Consider the following 11646-nt stretch of genomic DNA (forward strand, 5'->3'; position numbering starts at 1 on the left):
ATGTAAGATTAGATATTTCATTGTCTGGCTAAGCTAGAAATGTCAAGTCAATGCAAAGATCTCAGTGAGACCCATTTCCCAGTCCCAGGATTCCCAAAGATAAGTAACTTCACTATGTTTTTGTCTATGTATATATTTACACAGATACTTTTACTTTAATGAAAAGCTATTGCTGGTGAATACCAGAAGTGCTTTGCATTTATATTAATTTTGCTCTACCTATGAGCTCTTTTAGACTAATAGTAACTAAGTATTCTGGATGGTTTTGACCAAGGAATGCAAGAGAGTTGCATTCAGACTTCTACAGCAGATGGTATATAAACAATTTATTCAATGACACTGTATGTCATGCATTGGACATTTGTTAAAGCATAATACCTCAACCTCCCACATGTGAAATTTCTGTGTGAGAGACCCACTATGTTTTCAAATGATTGTAAATCTAGGCACATACACTCAGGTAACAAAACACTGCATTTTCGTTTGCAGGCTTAGTTCAACATATATTATACTTTTCAAAATAAACAACAGAATGTATCATCAGTATAAATATCTTTATATTTAAAACAATAATTAACAAGTACTTTTGATATAAAACCAACCTGCTTTCTACTTCACTACATTTTCACTATCCTAGTTCATTATCTGATGGCCAAATTCTGCTGTTTCCTAAAACAGGTATATGCTTAAGTCTAATTAGAAATTTAACTTCAGTGACCTCCTTCGGTTGATAAAACACTTACTGATTTAATAAGCTTCATCTCTAAATGATTACAAAAAATAACAAGTTAGTGTTTAAAATGGGAAGGAAGACTTATATAAGATTCTTTTAATAATTAAAAGCAATTTTTCATTAAGCACTACAGCTTTCAAAAATATGTAAAGTTAAAATCAATACCTAGCAAAATGTAGAGCTTGCCTACTTCTAATGACAAAATATTTAAAGGAATGCAATTAAATACGTCATCGGAAGCATGATTTTGCACAATCAGCATGTGGCAAATACTGCAGGGACAATCTTATTCAATATAATCAATGTCACATCTAACTGTTTAGCTTTTGTACCCATTTTAGTATGCTGATGATAAACAATTTCCTTACCATTCTAGAACTGTTTGCCTGTTTATGAAAGAAAATTCAACAACAGGAAAAAATCCAGATGATTGCAATTGATACATTTTTCTAACATCAAAACACTGTTGGTTTTTAAGATTATCTATGACTTCATCTACAAAAATATTCAAGAGATTATGTAATCAAAAATGATGGTGCAAGGAGAGTGCCAAATAAGGACCAATACATAAGTGCTCTTAAGTACTAGTTTACTGTAAAAATATCATCATAATGATAAGAATTTATTTTTCCTCTTTCAACTTATAGATGTGAGGAGGAGACAAATGAACCACGTTGGCATCTACCCTGGACATCACCATATCTTACACAATTCTTCACATATAATTCCATGATTTCGATAACGTATATATTAAGTTTAGACCCAGTATTACATGTTAAGCATAAATCAGAAATTAAGTCAGATTTAGAAGTCAAATAGGTCATAGGTCACATTCTTTGTTCAAAACTCAAGAAGTGTGGAACTATACCACAAGAGTTGACTTCTCTGTATTTTCTCCAACTTCTGTTTCTATTCATGCTTAACAACCCTATAGAATGTAATAAATATGCACTTGTTGCTCATTCATTAAATATGAAAAAAAGAAATGTCTCTCCACCACTTTCCACCAATAAACGTATGGCTATATATATGGCTCTCCATCATTTGCCACCAATAAATATAACATTTCCATATTTAAATCTTGTATTGCATTTTCTGGAATGTTCTATGGCTTTATTAAACATACAAATGCAAAATATGTTAATGTAATTATATTTTACAATTAAAAGTCATGATAAATTATTTTTATCAAAAAGCAGTGACGTTGCCAGACATATTTTTGACTTGCAAGACAGAAAATTCATCACTTCAGGTTACAAATACTTATGCTAAATGTTAAACTCATATTTATGAATTAAGTAAATGAACAAGAATAATTTTTATGACAAAAGATCAGGAAGAAAACCAGTTCAATCTGAACACTTACAGATCATGTTGTTATTAAACTTGTTTGCACTCTCTTTTACATCCTGAAGAAAGCATTTTTGTTCAATATTCCAGACTCTTTGGTAGATGAACTAATAAATCAGGTAGACAATGCAGGTTAAACATACATCTGCTGAAGCAGGAGATATAAATTAAAAGAAAGTTAAGCTAATGATATGCTAACGTTTAGGAAAATGTAAATTTAGCCAACATGAGATTCCACTGGGATGTAAAAATTATTTTGGAACTATAAATCACAGAATGGTTGAGGTTGGAATGGACCTCACATGATCTTCTAGTCCAACCCTCTGCTCAAAGCAGGGACATCCCCCTTATGTATGTCCAGTTTCTTTATATGCCCTCTAAGTTGATCCTCCTCTACGGAGGGAAAGTCCGTATTACTCCAGATACTCCCCTCTGGACTCAGGGATGTGGGATTCTTGAAAGCAAATCCTATCAGTAGAGACTGAGGCAAAACTAGCATTAGGTACCGTAGACTTTTTATGTCCTTTGGTGCCCAGTCCCCTGCCCCATTCAGCAGCAGAGTCATATTTTCAAAATCCCTCCCCTTTTTATGCTGATAAAGCTGTTGAACTCATTTTTGCCCTTCACACCCCTCACCAGATTCAAGTCCATCTGGTCTTTGGTTTTTCTAAGCCAGTCCTCACACACTCAGACAGAGTCTCTCTATAGTCTCTCAGGTTAACTGTCCCTACTTCCACATCCTTTATGATTATGCTTGAGTTTTGTCAGAAGCTTCTTGTTGTTCAACACAGTCCTCCTGCCACCTTCCCTTAACTTTCAGGTGGACAAATCTTGAGTTTAGAGGAGGTAATCCAGCAATCCTGGACCCCTCTTCTCTCCAGGACTCCACCCCATGGGTTTGTCCCAAGCAGAACCCTAAACAGAGCAATGTTTGTTCTTCTGAAATTCAAAGTTGTGATCCTATTTGCCCTGTTTTCTTCTCAGGATCCCAAACTCCACCATTTAATGGTCACTGCAGCCAAGGTCACACTGATCTTCACATCCAGTTCCTAATTATAGGTACGAGGTCCATCAAAGTGCTTCCCCTCATCAGCTTTTCAGTCAACCTGTGTCAAGAAGTCATCATCAGCGCACTCCAGATGTCTCCTGGACTGCTTGTGAGCTGCTGTGTTGCCCTTCCAGCAGGCAGGAATATATAGATTTTATGACAAAGTCCGATCTTAAAACCTGTTTGTTCCTTACCACGAATTGTCTAATATGTTTATTTAAAATTAATGATTATAGTTATAGATGGAATCTCTGAATCAACAGGTAGTAGCAACCAATTCTTGATCATGACTGCATATTAGTAACATCTTAGAAACTGTAAATGAGTTCAACTGAATCCAGTCTTAGCAGTTCAGAAAAAAAACTAATGCCTAAAATTTCATTATACAGCAATTTTTAAGCATGAAATTTGTAAAATGATTGGTAGCTCAAGTTTCCAAAAAGTTTGAATTAGGTTTAGGTAAGCAATGGGTAAATGCAATCTTTGTCTTCCATTTTGATCAAGAAAAACATTTGTCAAAAACAGATGAGATTCAAGATTGTACCACCCCTACATAATACTAATTAACACAGCACTGGGGATTTTGATTTTTTTTTTAAATAGGTCTATTATTTTGAAGGGCAAGCTGGTTTGAAGTGTGATACAGTAAACAAGGCTTCAGTAGGCAGTGAGGAACAAAATTTATAGCTGAGTTTAGATCCTAAGTAGAACAACACTGGCAAATCACTATATATCCAAAAAGAATCACTATCCATGCAAAGTAGCAATGAGTCATGCAGCTGAACCTGTAATCTATAAACTATAATCTATATTGGTTCTATTTTTCAAGTATATGTACCATTTCCATTTAAAAAAGATCTCATATATAAATATTATGTGTACTTAGCTGCCTCATACCCACATGTGTAGCATAAAGGGCAGGAAACACTTGCTCCTTTAAAAGTCCCTTACAACTCAATGTCCATAGCAGGCAGGGCCAGCAAAAATGAAAACAGAGTATGTTATATAGGATGCATGCTGGTAACATCTCAGAGAGTCAGCCATTCTGTCAGCAAGTAATTATTCTTTGAATGTGAACCAATGTGGATACAATTATGAATGGTAGAGAGCATCCACCAAAACGGTGAGACAGCAATTTCAGCTGCAAACAGTACTTTTATTCAAAATTTGGCATCTAAATGAATGACCAAGTTGAAGTCATAATATTTGGTGAAAGTCCTTGCAGCAGTACGTTTCCCAAAGACGACAACTGATGTTGCTTGCCTTTGGGCAAAACTACCCTTAATATTCAAAATACAAGGTATGACAAACAAGTGCTAAACACAGGGATATACTAGGCTAACCATTTATGATTTTTTACTGGGAAATTAACTGTGTCTTACAAAATATAACTCTAGCTAAGGCAAACCTTTCATGATTCTGTATCAATGCAAATAATTACTGATATTTCACTGACAACAATGCTATCTTCAGTGAAAGACATCCCTGATTAAAACAGCATTGGTTCTTAACTATAATGAGATAATTTAAAAGCAGGTTGGTTTTGCTTCTAATCAACTAAAGTTTTGTGTAATTCTTTATCTTGTGGCATTGATCTTTGTAGACCTTGATGATCATCTGTCCAGTGGACTGCTGCCACAGTTAACAATCCCGGCGCCAGTGTTTATGGAGTTGTTCAAAGCTTGCTGAAAGCAGTGGATAACAACAATCCACCCATCTGGACTGTCAACACTAGAGAAGCAGACATCTGCCAGAGTAATTTGGCTGACTCCAACAGGCCCTCATTTATGGGAATTACAAGGCATGCTGGCATAGATGTACATAATACGTCCAGAAACTTATGTGATTTCTCCTGGACAGCTTCCACTGGAATCTCCAGTGTGACTGCCATTCTGTGCAGTAACTCTTGAAAACTTTTATAAGTATCTGGCTGTACTTTTGAGTATCAGTGGTAGCACAGTCTGATCTGCAGACAAAGGTAATACAGTGTAAAAATGGTATGATTAACAGCCTCAACTCTTCTTCAGAGTCTGTGAGAGATATTTCAGTCTTATACAAAGTTCATGTTTGGGATGGAAAAGACCTCACTGTAATTGATATAACAGAAGCAGGTACAATATGGCTAGATTGCTGGCATAGATAATAGTCAAGAAAAAAGTGTTGCAAGGATACAAAGGATACAATAGTCACTAAATCATAGTATCACCCCTAGCTCTTGGATAACGGTCACAAGCATTGCAACGACGACCTACAGCTATAATCAGAAGATCACAAATATTGTACGGTTCTGTAAACCACAGTGCTAATACGATAGGAATGGCAGAAGTAAACAGTAGCATAGTCAGAATCAAGGACTGGCATGGCAAATAAAATAGAGAATTGCAGATGGGACCTTTGTAGGTTTTGAATTTCACTTCACAATAACAGAATGAGAAGATATCTGATTCCTCGTGCCGGGACCCAGGCAGAGAAACCCAGAATGACGCCATAGGTATGTGACTCAGCTTACCACATGAAAAGTACACTAGAGCATTTCTGCTCTTTTTAGGCATCACAGCTTCTTGTAAACACCTCTGACCTTCATGTTCATTTCAAGAATTACTTACAAAATAGCATATCTCAAGTATGTACCTCACATCCAATGCAATGTAAAAATACTTTGTGGACTCATAATGCAATGTTATTGCTTCACAAGAAACAGAATTCTTAAAACCTGAGGTTTACTCTTTCATAAGAACAAAGCATAGTAGAAACAACTCAGATGAAAATGCAATCTTTTTAAAAGGGAATTAAATGTTAAAAAGACCTAAATAAAAATTAAGATTATTGATAAAAAAAAAAAACAAACAACAGGTAATGAACAACCAAGTCTTAGGATTTTTACAAAGTGCTGATTTACTGTATGCCTGGTCTGTGAAAAGGAATTGTGGTAGAGCTGGATTCATTCATCTTATAGCCCCATGTGGGCAGTATGTCAACTTCTCATTACACAAACAGAGGATTCAGCTTTCTAAAAGAATCTGTACCAACATGCGTGGAACACAAATACACCTTCAGTAGAACTTATGGATAAGACTTGTGACAATATTGGTAATAACATTCCTTTACCATACCCAGACTTCCTTCTTATAAAGTTGCAAACAGAAGAACTGCCGCTCCTCTCAAACGCGAGCCATGGTCAGTCTTATGATCATTGTGTATCAGCAATAGCATTCACTGCCCTTTAGAGGGCTTGATCCACTAACGGTTCCAGTAGCATTGGTCCAGCACTTTCAAGAGGCAAACTTCTAAAGAAATTCTCTTGCCTCAGTGTTAGTTAGGCAAAACAAATTACTCCCCTCAGCACTATCAGAACTGTATGAACAGTAATGATGAAGAGTAGAAAGCACAGAAATTCTAGCAGACTTGCACTGGATAACCAGGTTCATGGCATCTCCCAGATATCATGTACTCAAAATTCAAACTTGCAGTTGTACATCCTGCTTTTTCCTGTATTTTTTTCTTGGCTGAAATCCTCTCATCTGCCTGCAAAGAAAAGGGGCCCCATATTTCTCAGCCTCTTTATTATGCTTATAAGGAAGTTCCTGCTGCTGGCTGGTTTCAGAAAAATTGACTGTGGCTCATCCACAATAACTTCATGCACTAGGGACTTCTCAGAAATGTAGATTCTTACACAAAAACAGACTAATTCAAACACTTCTTACAGAATACAAATGTAAATGCAAAGATGGATATATAAAGTACAGTTTGTTTGATGAGGTACAGTTGACTGAAGAGAAACCAAATAGTCTAAAGAGACATACAAAAAAGCCGGGCATTCTGGCAGACATCGCAAAGCATTCTAAAGGCAGATTGAGGTTAATAAATCTTGAAAAAATGACATAAGGATTTCATCTATACTCTGAAGTCCAAAGCTATACTCAAGGGTTATAATACCAATGAGCTTCTCTGCTTACAGATTTATCTTCAATCTAAGAGCAGATAAAAATGTATTTGAATCTGCTGTAATCAATAGGTCAATATTAATAATTCTGCTATTCAATTTTTGCCTTTTAGTCTAGCTTTTCATATACTAAAGCTATACTAGCTTTAGTACAGCATGTTCATCAGCAGCACTGCTTTTTTCTTCATTGAGAAACTCATATTGCTTGAGGAATCTTCCATTCTCTTTCCACTTTACTGATTAATTGGGAATCTCTTAAAACAGTTACATATGGACTGTTTTGCAAAAGGTCTTTTGGAATAAGAAACTTAGTTGTTGGGAGGGAGGACTGGTTTCAGGGGGGGTTGTTTGCTTTTAATCAGGGAAAAGAACAGTTCAATTAAATTTAAGCATACTGTATTGGCAAATTATTCCCACAAGAACAGATCATTTTATTGAGTAGGAAGAATCTTAAGTAAGAAAGGACGCAATGACCCAAACACCTATCGTTATCTTTTGCTAGACATGTAACACTCTAGTTCTTCGGCTGTGCAATTCCTTAAGAAATATGTACATTTCTATGTAGTTCCTCCAAATGAAATTCTGAAATTCCTTCCAAAATAACAAACAGTAGAAAATATTTTAAAGTTTTCCCAACTGTGAAATTTATTTGTAACACAAACAAATGCAACATTTCATTCTATTAATACATAGACTATAATTCAACAGAGGACTGAAATGGCTATTCAGGATCTCGCGCAGAAATTCAGTAAAAGTCACCTAGTTTGCAGGGATTCATCCCCACCCTTTCCTTGTACATTCTCCTGCCACATAGACAGAAGATGTTCTCCAAACTTGCGCTCCTGCACAGGCCCAGAGCTGTCCCATTAGAAGCAGCATAGTGCCTACTTCATGCTACATCAACTTGTTGATTCTGAGCGACTACCAATTCATCAGGGAAGAAAAATGAATCGGTGCTAGGCAAGAGTCTTAGTTTCCCACAGTCAAAAGTGAAGCATGATAATTACTTCTGTTATGTCCTGTGAACTGCTGATCATAAATTCTTTCCATTAATAGCACAGGGAATCTCCACCTTGACACCTGCTTGTTGGGTTAGGAGTGGGAGTTGTTTGGAACGAAAACACTTAGGAATTTAAGACAGACAGCCTATATAATGAGGTGATAAGGTTACTGAAAGAAAGAGTGTCCACCTTGAAGCAGAAGTTCCAGGCCCTGGGTCCAAAATGAGCAATGAGCAAATATATGGGTAAATATAAGTGACACGACTAATACCCAAGGAGGGGTTGGGATTTCAGGTACAGTTCATAACCTCATTACTTCCTACTGACTGGCTGTAGCCAGATTCCTGTCAAATGTGCTTGCTAGATTCCATTTACATTCTAGTTTTGAAGCAAAACAACTGGCTAGCCCAGAACCAGCATAGAAAATCTAGGATTCCTCGTCAAGGCTTAAGAAGGAACTGCAGCTCCCCAAGTAAATAAATCCTTTCTGGTATTTTTTTTACCTCCATTTGTATCAGTGCCAAACAAAATGCACAAATCAACAATTAATACCACCAGTCTATTCTTTTTACTTGTCGTGGTTTAGCCGGCAGCTCAGCCCCACACAGTCGCTCGCTCACTCCCCACCGGTAGATGGGGGAGAGAATCAGAAGGGTAACGCTCGTGGGTTGGGATAAGAACAGGTGAATAATTAAAATTAAAAGAAACAACAACAGAAATGCAAGGTAAAGGAGAACAACGAGAGGTGCAAAGCCCCGGGGGAGGGGGGAGGGGGAACAAACCGCGGGAACAAACCACACGCGCCGCAGCCGCCCACCGACCTGATGCCACGCAGCTCCCGAGCCTCAACTGCCCCCCCCTCAATATACTGGTCATGGTGTCACATGGTATGGAATGAACCTGCCATTGGCCAGTCGGGGTCAGCCGCCCTCGCCATGGCCCCACCCTCCCAGCCCCCCCCACCACGCGGCAGAGCGCGGGAAGCTGGAAAGGCAGCCGACCCCCCATGGTGAGGAGAATCAAGCCCTTCTCAGCCAAAACCAGGACATTACTCTATCCCAGATCACAAGAAAAAAGATCGGGGAAAAAAAATTATGCCTGAGAAATTAAAACAGATGCACCAAAGTCTCTGACACAATGCATAATGCATACTTTTAACTCTATTGCCAAAATGGATCTCTTAATAAAATAAGTGCCACAAATTTCTTTTTCCCAGTACAAAAAAATCAAATACATTAAGTTATTTATCAAAGTGAGAAAGTTGTTGTTATTTGTTGTTATTCAAAAACACTCAAATGTTTTCAGTGCCCTGGAAATATAGGTCTCATGCACATAACTCCATGCCTTTACATTCTGTAGGGATAAGAAAGAGTCTGCATTTCCTCCTCTGCTACTAGAGGATCACACAAATGGACAAGCATATTTTGAAGAGTTTGGGGTTTTGTTTTAAGTCAGTCTTCCAAAGTCTCCGTATGTGTGGCTCTCAGATCAAATGACGAATATCTTCTGACTGCACTCAAAAAGGACTGAAATACAGCTGTTTATATAAAATTTACAAGATCCAAATTAAAAAAAAAAAAACAACAACCCCCCCCCCCCAAAAAAAACCAACAAAAAAAACCCCAAAAGAAAACAGAAACCCACCACCTTTTAAAGTCAGAAGTAGTATACTACTGGGCAAATTAACATTGACCAGGTATTTCAGTTCTATTTTAAGATTCAGTACAATGTTTTGTTAAGGTTGCTTAAATACTCTCTCTTGCAGAGCAAAGTTTTTCAATTCTCATAATAGTACAGAGGAAAAAATGTTTGGCTTTATACAAGATACACCTGTTTTATTTATTTTTCAGACAATACTAGGAATTAGGCTCAAACGCTTGCACATGGCAATTACAGTAGTTGCAAGACCAAATAAAACTATTACAATTGTTTCATAACCTATTCCTAGAAGAGTTCAAAATGAGTATGAGACGGATTCCAGGCACGTTATCACCCACGTTTTATTTACTCACATATACCACATCAGATTTCAGATGTTAAGAGTTCATATTTCATAGTAACAAGGTGCAGTGTAGAAGCAAGAAGAGTTTCTCAAAATAATTGTTATTGCTCTGTAAGCAGTACTAGTTTAATATTTACCATGAAAATAGAAAGCCAATTTGATAAACTATGATAAAACATAGAAGCTGGCATATTAAAACATTTTATATCTTCACTAAAATTGAAAGTTTCAAGATGAAAAGGAAAAAATGCAGACATTGGAGTGTTAGGATTCCCAAAGGCATAATGAAGAGATGTTCACAGTGCATCGCTAATCTGCAGATGTACAAATGTTAGCCACTGCTCTGAAGAGGCAGAGAAGTCACTGAACTTCTAGACATACACTATCGATTTCTTCACAGTCTAATTAGGAGGTTCTACCAATTATCACTAGAACAACCTCAGATTTTCAGCAATCCTTAAAAATTAACAGCCAGTTCAAGAAGCACTAGAGGATACTGGGCGGTTACCACAAGTTTGCCCTGATCTTATATTCTTCCATGGACACCAGTTTAAAGACACAGTAGACAACTAAATAGACACTGTAGATGGACTTTCCAATTCATCCAGGTCAGTTGTTCTTATTTTAACTGTGCTTTATCTTAAATGAAAGAGAAGTGTTTGAAAGCAAGCCATGGGTGATATATGCTACATACCTGTGGGTACTATAGCCTCAGATAAACAGAAGCTCTTGCCACCTACACAGTTACTGGGACAGCTTGCTCCCCAACTCTTAATTCATATACCAACATACAAAGAGGAAGGTTTGCTGCCAATGGCAGCTCCAAAGCACTCCTTCTCTTCTGCCTGGGCTGAGCTAAGTGAAAAGTACCATTACAGAGCATACATGGCTTTTGCTTTATTAATTAAACAAAACTGTACAAATACTGAATGTGAGGGAAGAATACAAATTAGGAAAGGGATGTTTTGGATTAGAAGTATAAAACCATATACAATTGACTTTCAAATTTGTCTCCTCTGTAGCCAGGCAATTAAAGTCAAAGAAAAGAAACCACTTCAATTGCCCAGAGGCAAGTACAGGCTCTCCAGCAAGGAAATTAAAAGAATGAGAAGCGATAATTCTGTTTGCCAGAAACGCTCTGCCTGGAAAGGATTAAATGCACTTTCTTCATCGGGGGAAAAGTGGGTATACCCAAAATGTCTCAGTCAAAATCTGCTTAGTCCAGCAGGATATATTTTCCCATGAAACTTCTTACCAAGAAGTTACTTTGGCAAGGCAGTCTGCTTTTCCAGGAAGTTTAACAGTGAACAGTGATTGAAAATACTACAGATCCAACAATGCTGGTCAATTCTTCTACATAACATCCTCAGTCTATGGATTAGTGTTGTATCATTGCCTGTTTTCATCAGGAATCATTATTACTGTGTCTGTACTTCCCTAAGATTATGCAACACCAAATATAGTTCTTCCTGGACTACTTGTAACAAGTATAAAGACAAAAGGGATACTTACTATCTGTGGCTACCATTGATGTGTTGTACACTTGTCTAGGCTATTAAATACCAATCT

Source organism: Phalacrocorax carbo, chromosome 1 (genome assembly GCF_963921805.1).
Source record: "Phalacrocorax carbo chromosome 1, bPhaCar2.1, whole genome shotgun sequence".
Lineage (NCBI taxonomy): Eukaryota > Metazoa > Chordata > Aves > Suliformes > Phalacrocoracidae > Phalacrocorax > Phalacrocorax carbo.